The sequence below is a fragment of the Panthera tigris genome, chromosome A1, assembly GCF_018350195.1.
Source record: "Panthera tigris isolate Pti1 chromosome A1, P.tigris_Pti1_mat1.1, whole genome shotgun sequence".
Taxonomy (NCBI): Eukaryota; Metazoa; Chordata; class Mammalia; order Carnivora; family Felidae; genus Panthera; species Panthera tigris.
Window position 1 is genome coordinate 101640820 of NC_056660.1, and position 14860 is coordinate 101655679.

The following is a 14860-nucleotide window of genomic DNA, read 5'->3' on the forward strand; positions in this document are numbered from 1 at the left end:
AAGCCACCTAAGGCCCATGGTCTCATCTCGCCCTTCTATAAATATGTTGGGTTTTCATTAATTGCGATCTTCCAGAAGCTGACCCAGACAACAGTATGAATACCAGAACTTTATTTGTGAGGGGATCCATGAAGCTCCCAGAGTGGGGAGGGGAAATGAGACAGGGAAGGCACAAAAGCCACTCAAGGGCACACAAGAGAGCAAGTTATTGTCGTGAGCAATGAGGACGCACTCCCACTGGGACGTGTCAGGAGCCTGTGTAAAACGCATCTCCGTTATCCACACTTGGGACACTTCACTCTCCAACCACCACGAGCCAGAGGCCAAAGGCTGCTCCCGTGAGATTTCATTCATTGTACTGTTTGTGGATCAAGGGAACCTGTTAGGAGGACAGACGAGGGTTTGCAGTAGAACCCCATCAGCCTGTGCAGGATGGGACACATCTTTACATGGGACACATCTTTCCTTCACACCATTCACTCAACAAGCTCCTTTTCCCTCCAAACGCTACTGTCCACGAGTCCCAGGGCAGATTTATCAAGCCAGCTACTATAACACCTTTATCAGCCACACTTCCTCTTTGCCTCAGAAGTTTGCCTGTGGTGCGTTTTACCTGACCTGATCTTTAGAAAAAAAATCTTGGGCTGGGAGCATCTGGATGGCTTAGTCGGTTGAGCATCTGACTCTTGATTTCAGCTCAGCTCATGATCCCAGGGTTGTTGGATGAAGTTTCTCTCTCTCTCTCTCTCTCTCTCTCTCTCCTTCTGCCCCTCCCCTGTTTGCTCTTGCTCTTGCCGTCTCAAAATAAAACTTTAAAAATAGCTTGGGGGGCCCCTGGGTGGCTCAGTCAGTTGAACGTTCAATTTCAACTCAGGTCATGATCTTGAAGTCTGTGGGTTCGATCCCTCCATCAGGCTCTGTGCTGACAGCTCAGAGTCTGGAGCCTGCTTCAGATTCTGTGTCTCCTTCTCTCTCTCTGTCCCTCCCCCCCCCCTCTCAAACATAAATAAACATCAGAAAAAAAATCTTGGGCTTATTCTGTAGCTCTCTAATGAAGAAAGCTAGAATCTACAAACCCACGGTGAAATCTGGATGGGATCAGTGCGTTTACACCCTACAAATGTGTTACATCCCTTAGTGAGATTTCTATCCCAATCCCATGAACAGAAAAATGAAGCAGGGTGGGGTGTGTGGTTGTGGAACAAGGCAAGTTTTACATCACTGAGAAAGCATGCATCTAGAAAGAAAAATTAGCAGTAGTAGGATCAATCTCAAAGTTGGTTGCAGTGTTCTGAAGGAGGGAAAGTGGACTTCTGTTGTTGGCTACTGTCTTTCTTAGAAATACTCTTTAGCCGGGCCTAGAGAATTCAGTGCTGTCCTAGCAGCGCCTTGGGGGTGGACATCCTGCTGGTGGATTCTGTTGGGTTCCTGAGGTCTCCGCAGGGGCATCTGCAACTGGTGATGCTCCCGTGCCAGTGAGACTGATTTTAAGAGGCTCACTGGCTGCAGGGCCTCCATTGATTTACTTTTAGAAAATCATTAGCCCTGCCCAGAGATGAGTTAATACGGTATTGTCAATTACATCCTATTTCTCATTATCTTACCATCTGAACGCTTCCTGAGAGCTGGGATGGTGAGGAGAAAGGAGACGGAGAGAGACTAAGGCGAGACACGTGAGCAAACGTGGGCTAGCAATGCTGATACTTAGTTTTTAATGTTCATTTATTCTGATAGAGAGACAGAGACAGAGCATGAATGGTGGAGGGGCAGAGAGAGAGGGAGACACAGAATCCGAAGCAGGCTCCAGGCTCCGAGCCGTCAGCCCAGTGCCCGACGCGGGGCTCGAACTCACACACCGCGAGCTCAGGACCTGAGCCAAAGTCAGATGCTTAACTGTCTGAGCCACCCAGGTGCCTCCGATGTTCCTATTTTTAAAGTAATGAGATTTCTAACCTGAAGTCCTCTTATTCCTGGCCCTGGCCGGACAGTGGGCGGCACTCCTGGGCCCTAACAGCACCCTTCCAGAGAAGCGCTTTTCTCCCTCTGTTCCAACTAGTTAAGGCCACTAGTGAGTCAGGCCCTTGAAGACACAGGAATGAACACCCAAATGGAGACTGTGCAGACCCGCGTGTGTGCGTACACACGCGCGTTTGTGCAGACGCACGTGCACATGTGCGTGAGCTGAAGGGGAGCATGCTAATTCCCCAGCACGCCACAAATGAGAGAACAGCAGCCTGTTTCAGATATTAAAAGAACGTAAATTGGGTTGAGTGTGCTTTTGGCACAAGAACAAGGAATGCTTCAGTTTCCCACTTGCACGTAATTTATTTTTAGGTTTATTCACCACCATTTGTCAGGCTTCTCGAGCCTGACCTGAAACTAACCTTTAGATAAACGTGAAGGCCAACGGAGCCCTGAAACTCTATCTGTACGTTCTTTTGTCCTGGGAACTGTAAATCGGGGCATTAGGTGAATAACACAGCTTGGCTTTGTGTCATGAAAAGTAATTCAGGGCTGCAGGAAGGGCAGGATTTATGAAGCTGTCTGGCCAAGCTTGGGCAAAAGGCCCAGCTTACACCTGCTTCGCAGACACGGATGTGTGTGCTTGGCCACCCTGCTGAAGCGGCCAGATTCCTCTGGAAAGAGGCAGGGCAAAGCCAACAGCAGGTAAGGGAGGAACCCGGGCTGGGCAGGAGCGGGGGACTGGAGGAGCCCATCAGTCTTCAGGAAACAAATCAATCACAACTTCCCTCTTCTCATTCCCAAGCAAAATTCCCTCCAAAAAAAAAAAAAAAAAAAAAAAAAAGAAAAAAAAAAGAAAAAACCCTCCATCTTTGTTTTCAAACCACTGAAACTCTGTAATCTGTGGGGCTGGCGAGAAGACTAAAGTAAAGCAAATGGCGAAGTTTTAGAGCTTTCCAAAAAATGAAGGCTTGTGTCCTAAGTCAGGTTGCTATGTGACTTACCATCCAAAGAGGGACAGTCTTCCAAGTGAAACGGGGAGGGCTGTAATTAATTAGGCAGAGACAACACCTGTAAACTGGGACTGTGGGAGGCCAGGGGGCCCAACGGTGACCCTAGTCACGCACATGGACGCCGCCATACAATGAACCCGCTAAATGACTGTTGTGTTACAAGGGTGCTTTTCTAAGAAGTTGACAGAAATTATATTGTCTCTTTGATGGAGCTGGGCTGCCTCCACCAAACAGATGGCCAAATTGTCAGGATGCCAGAGCACACAGCAGAAGGTCCACAGCAAAATCACTGTGCTCTGTGCTCCTTTTCATGGGATCCCGTCCCCTTCTCAAAAAGTGCAAAAAGCGCCCAGCAAATCTCTGCTTTTCCTTTCAGGGAATGGCCAGCAGGTACCATACAAGGCTTGTCAGCGTCTGATTAACGAGGACTTTTTTGCACAAGGTAGAACTTACACGGGGAACAGCACTGGTCTTTGTGATCTCAGCGCTCATGAAATGTGACACAAACTCCTACGTCTCTAGAAAAGCCATCTCCGGCATCTCCAACTTTCTTCCCACTTTCCCACGCTTACAGGTTCACGAGGGCACCCACTTCCTATGGATGCCGTAACAAATTACCAAAAGCCTGAGGCCTTTCAAATGGTAAGAGTTTATTTTCGCTTAGTACTGGAGGCCGGAAGTCCAAAATCAGGGTTTGGGTAGGGCTGTGCTTCCTCCGGACGCTGTAGGAGAGAATCCTTCCTTGCCACTTCCAAATCCTGCTGGCTCTTGGTGTTCCTCCACTCAGGGCAACATCCCTCCAGCCTCTGTCTGTGTCTTCACCTGGCCCTCTCCCTGGGTTTCTGCATCCTCTCTTATATACACGCCAGCCACTGGATTTACAGCCCAACAAAATCCAGGACGGTTTCATCTTGAGCCTCTTGATGACTTCTACCAAGACCTCATTTCCAAATATGATCATATTCTGTGGTTCCCAAGCAGGCCTGAATTTGGGAGGGATCACCGTTCAACCCACTACAATAAGTACACATGTCTATTCGTAAAGAGTTCTTGAACTCTTGAGGTCTCCTGTACCCCACATCCAGGCAACTAATGACATGCATCCTCCACTAGCAACACCCCGTTGATTTTCTGCAAGACTGTGGATATCAGCCTCTAATGGCTTTGCTTCCACTACTCGATAGCATGTAGGCCCTGAGGACACCCTCTTCTGTCCAGTGATGGCTTTCTCTTTCCATCTGTCCTCAGCCCACCATCCCCGTAAACTGCAGAGAACTGCCTCCCTGCTGATTTTCCAGGCTATCTATATTCCAAGACTCTAGGTTGTGGATTTCAGGACATCGACACACACAAAATAACAGAGCAAGGGAGCATAGGCTGGGCACCTCAAGACTGGTACCAGGAGGTGAAAGACTATAGGAGGCCATCCAAAGCAAAGATGGAACCTGAACTCAGCCTTACTAGGAGCTTAATGCAAGTGTGGATGAGTTAGACCAAGGAGACGGACATTTAAGGCAAGAGCTTTAAATCTCTCTTTTCATCTGAAGCTACAATAGTGACCAGAATGGCTTTTTTGGCTGAGACGTTGGTGACAGCCAGGAATCTAACGCAAACAGGTTATTCACAAACAGACTGACTGATGAGTTCCAGTAATGGGAAAATCCAAGTTTAAGCCCAGGAATGACCTAATGATGTTTCTCTAAGAATGCTAACAGAAACATACTTTTCTCCTCCTCTTGACTTGGGCTGCTTCTACCCTGACTTGATTCTCTGAGAAATGGCCACCAGTGGGTCCAGGCTGATAACATACCGGGTCAGTAAATCCAGCAAAACGTGCACATCTCTTTTGCAGGAGTTTCAGTACGAGTGGGTGGACTGATGCTGCATGGCTGTGACTGTCACATATCCACTCCCGAGTAATCATTCTGGCAAGAGGCTAGTGGTCTGAATCACGTGGGATCAGCCACACCCACATCATGTGGGGTAAGACTGAGAGAGAATCCATTCCTCACAGGAAAGCCATGGTGATGGAATCAGGGATAACCGAGCACATGTGAGCAAGCAAACAACAGAGATGCCCACTCAACCTACTCTGACTACATTTACAGACACTTTGAACACTATCAGAAGAATTTTGAGCTGGGTGCCAGAGCTGTGTCCGCTTCCAGAAAATTCACCATAATACAAGATGACTATTTTGGCACCACAGATAGCTCAATATATTATTATTTACCCATAGTGCCTTAGGCCCTGTTTTCAGGCAACCAGATTAAAAAAAAAAAAAGGGGTAGGGGTACATTAATCAGTCTGCCAGGGCTGTCATGACAAAATACAACAGACTGAATGGCTTAAGTGATGGAAATTTATTTTCTCACAGTCCTGGAGGCTAGAAGTCCAAGATCAAGATGTTGGCTAAGGCTGGGTTCCCGTGAGGCTTCTCTCCTTGGCTTGCACATGGCTGCCTCCTCTCTCTGTCCCCCCATGGACTTTTCTCTGTATATACATCCCCAGCATCTCTTCCTAAAGTTTGTATTTTAATGTTTATTTTTGAGAGAGAGACAGAGCTCGGGTGGGGGAGGGGGCAAGATTTTTTGAGAGGAAGACACGGAATCTGAAGCAGGCTCCAGGACCTGAGCAGTCAGCACAGAGCCTGACGCGGGGCTTGAACTCACGGACCACGGGATCATGACCTGAGCCAAAGTCAGACGCTTACCTGACTGAGCCACCCACACGCCTTCTTTTCTTATGAGGACACCAGTTCTAGGGCACCACCCTCATGATTATCATAATTTAACCACAACCTACCTATAACCATGATTACCTTCTTAAAAGTTCTATCTCTAAATACAGTGACACTGGGAGTTTGGGTTTCAACAACTCTGGGGGCCGGGGAACATAACTCAGTCTACAACAAAAGACCAAACTTATTTTCATGCCCTTACCTCTTACCTCTACGAGTAAGACACGGAGTAATACATTTTGACGCTGATTAGCTGTGGCATGTTGGGCTGCTTCAAATATTTTTTCAAGTGCAAGAACTAAAATGTTTTCCAGTTTCCAATTCATGATATCTCAGAGGTCACATTCTGACCCCAAGCACAGCCAGAATCCTATTAGTCTTCCCCTATCAATTAACCCTACAATTTTTTCCATTTAATTGCCAGATGTTTTTCCTTAGGTCAGCAAGCCGCCGCTAGAACACTGCATAAGAAGAGCATTTTCAGACATGAAATACACACACGCACCCACACAATACACACACGCACACAAATATTTCGTAGCATGCTGCATGATTACATCTCACACATACACTGCTATTACAGCGAAGCATGATTTATGCGCACCATCTCAACGTGTCCCGGCGCTTTATTATTTGGAATTCCTTTCCCCCTAAGCAACGTCAATATACAAAAAAGCCCGGCAAGAACATGTGATACCTGTTAAGTGTAACATGAAATATGACACTTAAAAGCAAATTGGTGACTAATTCCTGGGGCTGTTTGTTCATTCCCATTTAAACTAAGTCACCTGCTCTTAAGGAAGCATTTAGAAATCAAAATCCAGAAAACAAAAGCAAAACCGGACTCTGACTACAGGTCGCCTTAATAAAATCCATCCTGACTCATTTCTTCAGCTTCCAATGGTGCTAAATCCCGCCAGGACTTGTAACACAATCCTCCGTCTAGCTGCCAAGACATTCATTACCCCAGATCACCAATGCACCAAGTCACTGCACCCCTGTTTTTGCCAAATTGACTTCTAAGTCATATGTTAGACTTCATTTGCCAAATACTGAACTATCCCTTGGTTCCTAGTGTGCAATTAGAAAAGAATTCACAAGTAAAAAAGGAGTAGGATAGAAGGCACCTCTAAAATGTTCCTACTTGGGGGAAGAAATGTATCCACTTAACACATGAGTTCCTTCTGACATGCCTCAGCTTTCAAGGACTTGAGTAGAGTTGGGTAGGTCATTCCTGGCATGCCTTTCTCCCTGGAACCTTGAAAGCATCAACACCTCCGTCTTTGTAAAGGCTCACACTGGAGTTACCACAAGTTTTGGATTAAATGTATCTCATTACTTATGCCCACAAGTTACTCTTGTTTCATGGCCTCCTTTTGAGAGAAGACACAAAAATCAGGGTCAGGGTTCGTAGAAGCTCAGTCTCTGAAGGCTGTGTGTATACGCTTACACTATACGGAGAAATCAGCATTGACGTGGTTGGTGGTCCAATTTCAAGTAGTCCAATTAAAAGCTGTTTTATATGGATGGGGCCAGTTGTTTTATGAGCTAGGGTGTCTATTCATCTTTATCTTTGTAGAATACAACATCAATGGAGAGTAACCAGCAGCTCTGGGTTGGACTTGGACGTGACCGACATTAGCAGGATTAACAAAGGCAGACAGCGCTGGTGGGTAATGATTATACCTTAGCTTCAAGAGGACTACTTCGAAAAAAATTTTTTCTAAACTGAAAATTAAGAGGATAACGTTGACAGATTCTATTATGGGTTCTGTCACCTTTTAGTATATTTCCTAACTGTGCATAGTATAGAAAAGGGCAAGGAATTAATCAGGTTGCCAAAAGAGCTGGGTTACACAGCATGCAGAGAGCACTTCAGCTACATTATTTGCACAATTTCTGTAGGGAGTTGTGCAATAGAGGCCTTAAATTTAATATGTCTGGCCCCCTTCCACCTGGAATCGGTTCAAACCCACCGCCTGCAGCTCACTGAATCCGGAGTGGGAAATCAGTCATTACATTACGAACGGATGGCAAATGATTCCAATTCACATTTTTCAGCTGGTACGTTTTTTAACCTGGAGCAAGACCAAATTGGAAAATTCTGCAATTCTGCAAGCTGGGCATTAGATCTATATTGCAGTCTAAATACATTTCTGGTTTGAGGAAGTTGACGAGATGATTTTTCTTGAGAATTTCTTTAGTTGCCGTGCCACCAACAGAAATTTCAAGGTCTACATCGTCACCTTCCTGCTGGTCCTTTTGTTTCTCACCGGGGCGGGGGTGGTGGGGGGGATGTTGTCAGTGCAATTAGACTGCAATGATCCACATAAACACTGACCTGATTTCTTCATGCTTATGGATCCATTATGTAGACTGAAGGGCCATATTCAACAAAGACCAAAGTCTCTTGGAGATTGCTTCTGTACAAAAAGGCAAGCAGAACTATGCAAAAAAAAAAAAATGGGCACAGGAAAAGAAGAAACAAGGGATACAAAAAGAAATATCAACTGGCTCTTAACCACATGAAAATGTGGTCAATCGTGCTGGCACCAAGGACATTCAAAATATAATACAAACACGATCTCTTTTTTTATTCATAACATTGAAAACTAACATCCAGCGCTGGTAAGGACATGGGGATATATACTTCACTGACAGAACAATACACTGCTCTAACCTTCATAAAAGTAATCTATAAATGTAAATGTAAATTAAACATTTAATTAATTTAAATGACCTACACTTGGCCTCCAGTACCCTAACAGCCCTCATCTGACAAGTTAAGGAGCCAATGTGGGGATTCTGCCTATTGCTAAATACATCTTTTCCAATTATGCCTTCTAGAAGGCATCAAGATGGGCTTCGGGACCCACTGGATCCTCTGTGAGACAGACCCAAGCTAAAACACCCCTGAGCACTGGACCTCCATAAACCCTTACTCTGACTGGCAGACCAGAGTGACAGTTTTGGTCTCCTGGAATTAGTGTCAGCTCAGAGCCCCTATCTAGCAGTACAGGGAAAAGGCCTGATCGATCCCTTTTCCCCAGTACGCAGTCACTCGTCAAAGGCTGCCGGTCCCTTTGCGAGGGCTGGGATAAAGATTAAACAGTATCGTTTTGATAGCACATTATGGTCCCTCCTCAAGGGGACCCACCCCCTCCTTTATTCAAGAGGTTCTGGGTCTGAGAACTGGTTCAAGCGGGTAGACTGGTTGAGGAGCCCCGACTCTGTTTTTGTGATTCAAGTTAGACTTTTGTTGCCTTGACCTAGAACTGTTCCACTGATACAAATCAAGTAAGGGCTTAGTAGGCTTGCTATGGGTTTCATTTCTACGAACACCATGATCAACTAGCCGATGTTACAGGTCTTTATCGGTCAGACTATTCTCACTGTTGTCTGACTATGCTGTCCACTCCAGAAACTATGTCCACCTTGCCTCCGGCTCTCAACTGTTGCCACTCGGCCCCACCACCCCAGGATACAATTAACCCCACTGCAGTTAGGTTCCCTCAATCAGATGTAGCAGTTCCCACTATAATTTCTGACAAGAAGAGCGATCATGGAGCACTTCAAGGATACTGGGCTCCCTTCACAATGTCTTTCTCACAGACGTAGTGAGAGGTGTGTCCTCTGAACCCTTCCATGGTGAGTGAGCAGGTATTAAATGGTAAATCCACTCCAAAAGTCAATCTTCCTAAGCCCCTGAATCCCTTCCTATACAGTGTACCAAACTTTCGGTGCCAAGTTTCAGCCAGCCCACCAACCAATCAGAATGCTAATGCCACAGTCCCAAGCTGCATCATTAAATTCACAATCTCTGCCTAGTGCTCCCACAGCCATCAAGTCAGCCTTGTCCAACTTTATGTTCTTTCCACTATTACTGCACGCCCTTCGTGTTCATTCCCCCATATGTTCCCCAGCCTTCTGCCTCCATAAATTGTAAACATGCTTTTTTTTTTTTTTTTTTTTTTTTGGAGTATGGAGTATCTCACCCTTTGGAACCTCCTGGGACTTGAGTCCAATTATAGGTCTAAAGGCAGGTGTGGAGGGAGGGTAGTAGGGATAGGTCCTGAGGAGATCGACAGTCGCCTGGAGCCTTGTCTTTTATGTTTGACCAGGAGTAGCTAATGGTGATATTTTGTGTACCTCTACTTCCATATGAAACCATGGACTATCAGGGTCCTCTCTGCCACTGGACACAGTCATTACTGTCTTCAAAGTTAATCACATTAGAGAAGCAATTCTAGACACTCAAGATCTATTTCAGAAAATTCATCTTTGACAACGTTCTGTTCTTCTAGAACCACTCTTAGTACCAAAATCTTTATAAATTAAGGTTTCCAGGCAAAGAGAAGGATAAATAAGTAGACAAGTAGGTAGGTAGGTAGATAGATGTTAACCAAATGTACAAAATACCTTCACGAAAAACCTACATTAGTGTTTGATTACATAAATGACTATTGGAGTCCAGCCACCCAAAAAGTAACCATCACAACAGGTGGTAACAAATAGGCTTCATTAGACTATTATGCTTGAGAGGCAGCTGGTTAAGCGTCAGACTCTTGATTTCAGCTCAGGTCATGATCTTGAGTTTGCGAGTTATGCACTGATGTCATGGAGCCTGCTTGGAATTCTCTGCCTCCCTCTCCCTCTGCCCTTCCCCCCACTCGCATTCCCTCTCTCTTTCTCTCAAAAATAAACATTTAAGAAAAAAGAATATTATGCTTGACCGTGGCCTATGGTGAACTCTCCTGAAATAGTTCTGGTTATTCTAAACGTATCTCCTCTCAATCTAATATGGACACTTTGGCGGGGCGGGGGGGGGGGGGGGTCCCAAGTGGATTATATATAAAATCTTTAGAAGTAATTAATGATGTTAAGAGATCACCCAGGTATGTCCATTTGCTAGTTGAGGAACTAACATCGACTTTACCTGTATTAACATATTCATTGTTGCCACCCACTCTCACCCTTCCGGCTACTCGAGTGGAGCTCAGCATTCCTGGACTCAACTTCTGGCACAGCCTTCTTCCTCAGGGAGATGACGTCATCTCTACAATCCCAGTCAGACTCTCATCTCCACATTTCTGTTACTTGAATTGTTAACATTAAAATAATTTTCGAGCGTTGCAATAACAACATAAACGTACGGAGGTGCTACAAAACGCGGCTTTATTTCCAGAGAGTTTATGTGTTTTCATATGGCATGCTTTCAAAACATGAAAAGCAAAAATAAAATTTAGACTTCTGGAAGAGGGTTGGTGAGATTTCCCTGGAGCAATGTTCTGCATTCTACAGCAGAGGCTGTCCTAATGGCTACTGTTTCCCATGAGTTGAGGTAGTGACTGTGACATGTGGTAAGGGAAGTGTGGCCTTTGCTACATGAAAATATTTCACCTACTGGCTGTAAAGCTTGTACTCTGAATTTTGTTTGCTGGAGTACACAGCCTACATTCTTTTCCTATTTTTTTTTTTGTAATAACTTAAGAAACAAATTTATAATTATCTGAAGAGTCAAGAATGCTGCTTGTGGAAGAGAGTTTTTCTTGGTTCAAAATGAACTAACCCTTCTAGGCATTACGAGCTTGTGTCCAATGTTCTGAATGTTCTAGAACCATTATAGCAATTGCTATGAATACTTCTGGAGGCCTTGATTAAAAAAAAAAAAAAACGTGACATCCAAATAGAATGTAGACTACCTTGCAATAAAAACGTCTTCACCTCTTACAGCAAATGAGTTATTGTGACAAAACAAAAAATAAGGACCTTGGAGTTGGTGGTGAATTTAAAACCTGAGACAACATTTTATAGTTGCATAACACTGGACAGTTCACTTAGACCCTCTGAGTCTCAAATGTCTCCTAAAATTAGTAATATCAATATCTCCCATTAATTATTATGGAGATAGTCGAGAACATGACAGCGTATATGAGAGAGAATTATAAACTTCACAATATTGGGATTATTAATCGTTCTCTGACAATGTTATACTCTTGTAAAGTCAGAGCCAGTTACAAAAGAAGATGTTATTTCAGAGTCCTAATCACAATACCTCCTTAAAATGAAATCAGAATTTCTCAGACAGAACATAAATCCACAAGGGTTTATCTTTACAATGAGGGAAACGAGGAAAGGTTATCAGTCTTTTGTGCAAACCAGTTGTGGTTACAAGTTCAGAATCGTGCTGAAACATGAGTTTCACACACCTGTTCCCACTGGGCAGGGACAGACTAGCCAGGAGATAAAACACAGAGTGCCTAAGAGCAAAGAACTAACCTTTCTGGAAGAAGCCTAGGGACAGCTGCTTCTGGGGGAAGCCCGCAGATGGGAACACTGTGGACCACTCTAATATGCGGACTGTCAGTAAATGTCATGACTTTCAAGAGAAACCTCTCAGTACAGATAGCATCTGTTTCTCCAGCTGGTTCTCAGCCGGAAATTATAAGGAAAACAATGTGGAGGCAGGAAAGGATCAGTTTGGGAAAGATTATATTCCACTCCAGGAGCCAAAGAACAAGTTCTTGCATGTGGTCTTTATTCAAAACTAGAAGGGGAATCCAGTATAGAACATTCATTCGGAAATGAATGTACTTTGGATCTGACTACCTGCCCCACTCATTAAGGATCTTTCGACTTGGGGCCCCTGGGTGGCTTAGTTAGGTAAGGGTCTGACTCTGGATTTCAGCTTAGGTCATGATCTCACGGTTTCTGAGTTTGAGCCCCGTGTCAGGCTCCACACTGACAATGCAGAGCCTGCTTAGGATTCTCTCTCTCGCCCTCTCTGTCACTCCCCCACTCACTCGCTCTCTCAAATTAAATAAATGTTATTTAAAAAAAAAAAAAGATGTGACTACTTTAAGACATGATTTTTAGTAAACGGTCTCTCAAACTTCCTAGTAAAGATAAGAAATGAGACATCACTCTAGATACTACCTCTCAAATGGTTCTCAAATATGTCCACCCCTAGTTATGTCCACCTCTACCTTCTAGCCCTCCACTAGAAAACTCCCTCTTGACAGGAGGCTTGCCACCTTTGCCTGGCGTCCAGAATCATCTTGTTAAAATCTCAATATGCCTTCCGGCTTCAAATTGTCTATGGCTTCCCACTGGACTTAAAATCCATGCTTCTCGGGGCACTTGGGAAACACGGTCGATTGAGCATCTGACTTCTGATTTTGGCTCAGGTCGTGATCCCAGGGTGATGAGACTGAGCCCTGTGTTGGGCTATGTGCTGAGCGTGGAGCCTGCTTTAGATTCTCTCTCTCACTGCCTCTCTCTCTGGCTCATGCTCTCTCTCTCTCTCTAACCAAACAAACAAAAAATCCATGCTTCTCATGGCTGCAAGACCCTGTGTTTCATATTCTTCCTCTTCCTCTACCTTCTTTTCCAGCTACTCATCTGACACTGACCTTGCTCCACAGATCCTGGTCTTCCTTGAAGGCTCTTTGTTGCATCAACATCTTTTCCACAGACCTGTGTCCTTTAAGTGGAACTCTGTTTCTCTCGATCCTCAGCTGGCTTCTTTCTACTCATTCTTCAGGTCACAGATTAACACATGATTCTTGGGAAACCGAGGACCCCACATATTGATGGACCCTGTGGCACTCTCTATCAGTCCTCCTTCAAGGCAGTTCCTGCAGAATGTTCAGTTACAAAGTCAGCAATGTTCTCACTTAACGGCCTCCTCCTAAGAGGCAGGTGCCATGAAGGCAACGAGCACATCAACTGAGTTCATCCTTTAATATCCAATGCCTAGCACTGTGCCTGATATTGTTGTTGAATGGAAAATGACTAAACGTTAAGTTTACGTTTATAGTAATTTTTTAAAGTTTATTTTTCGAGAGCAGGAGAGAGAGCGCAAGTGCCCGCAACTGGGGGTGGGGCAGAGAGACAGGGAGAGAGAAAGAATCCCAGGCAGATTCCCCACTATCAGCACAGAACCCGACACAGGGCTTGATCTCACGAACCATGAGATCATGACCGGAGCCAAAATCAAGAGTCAGACACTTAACCAACTGAACCACCCAGGTGCCCCAATGTTCGTAATAATTATTCATTCATTCACAATAGTAAAAGCATCTTAAATCTTGGTTATTAGTGCTGGAAACCTATCCCTCCCCAAATACCAAGAAGGTAGTTAAGGAGTAAAACCAACTACCTTTGTCAACCTTTAAGAATGACCCTAAATCAGGATGTTTAATTTGTATATAATTCTGTCTTCTTAACTGGACAACAAGACTTTCAGACTGTGGACTGTGTTTTGTTCTTCTGTAGACATCTAATATTTGATGGTGAATAATTTATGCAATATTTTTTTAATTTTTTTAACATTTATTTATTATAGAGAGACAGAGAGAGACAGAACATGAGCAAGGGAGGGGTAGAGAGAGGGGGAGACACAGAATCTGAAGCAGGCTCCAGGCTCTGAGCTGTCAGCACAGAGCCCGATGCAAGGCTCGAACTCACAAACCTCAAGACCATGACCTGAGCCCAAGTCGGACGCTCGACCGACGGAGCCACCCAGGCACCCCTACGGTATTTTTTACCTTTAAACTCAAAATGATGAGATGGGGACATTTAAAAATATTGACCACAACTTAATTTTTCAAACCCCATGTGCAGATCCCTCTAATCTGCTTGACTGTCACACTTTACAAAATGGAGCCTAGGCAGGAACAAAGTATCACACCAGTGAGAAATACCAGTGTCCTTATAAAGAAAATAAAGGTAAGCAAGGTCCCAGACATGACACATGTTTTTGTGTATTTGATGATGATGCAGGATATGATATCATTCAGGTGTCCACCTTATTTAACGAAGGCAAAAGAGCGCAGTTAGGAAGAAAGACTATGGATCCAGAATGCCTGAGGAAAATTCAACCCTGAGGACTGATGATAGCATGACCTTGGCCAAGTTCCTTAACTCTCTTTGCATTTCAATGTTCTCTTGTGTAAAGTGACACTACTAATCATTCTGACCTGAAAAGTTTATTGTGTAATAGAAAAGATATGAAGAAGATGAATGGGGGAGACAGGTAGGAAATCGAAAATCAAAAAAGGATGGAAATCTTTCAAAAATAAACTAGAGCCTTGGAGAGTCCAAGTGGCTCAGTCGGTTAAGCGTCTGACTCTTGATTTCAGCT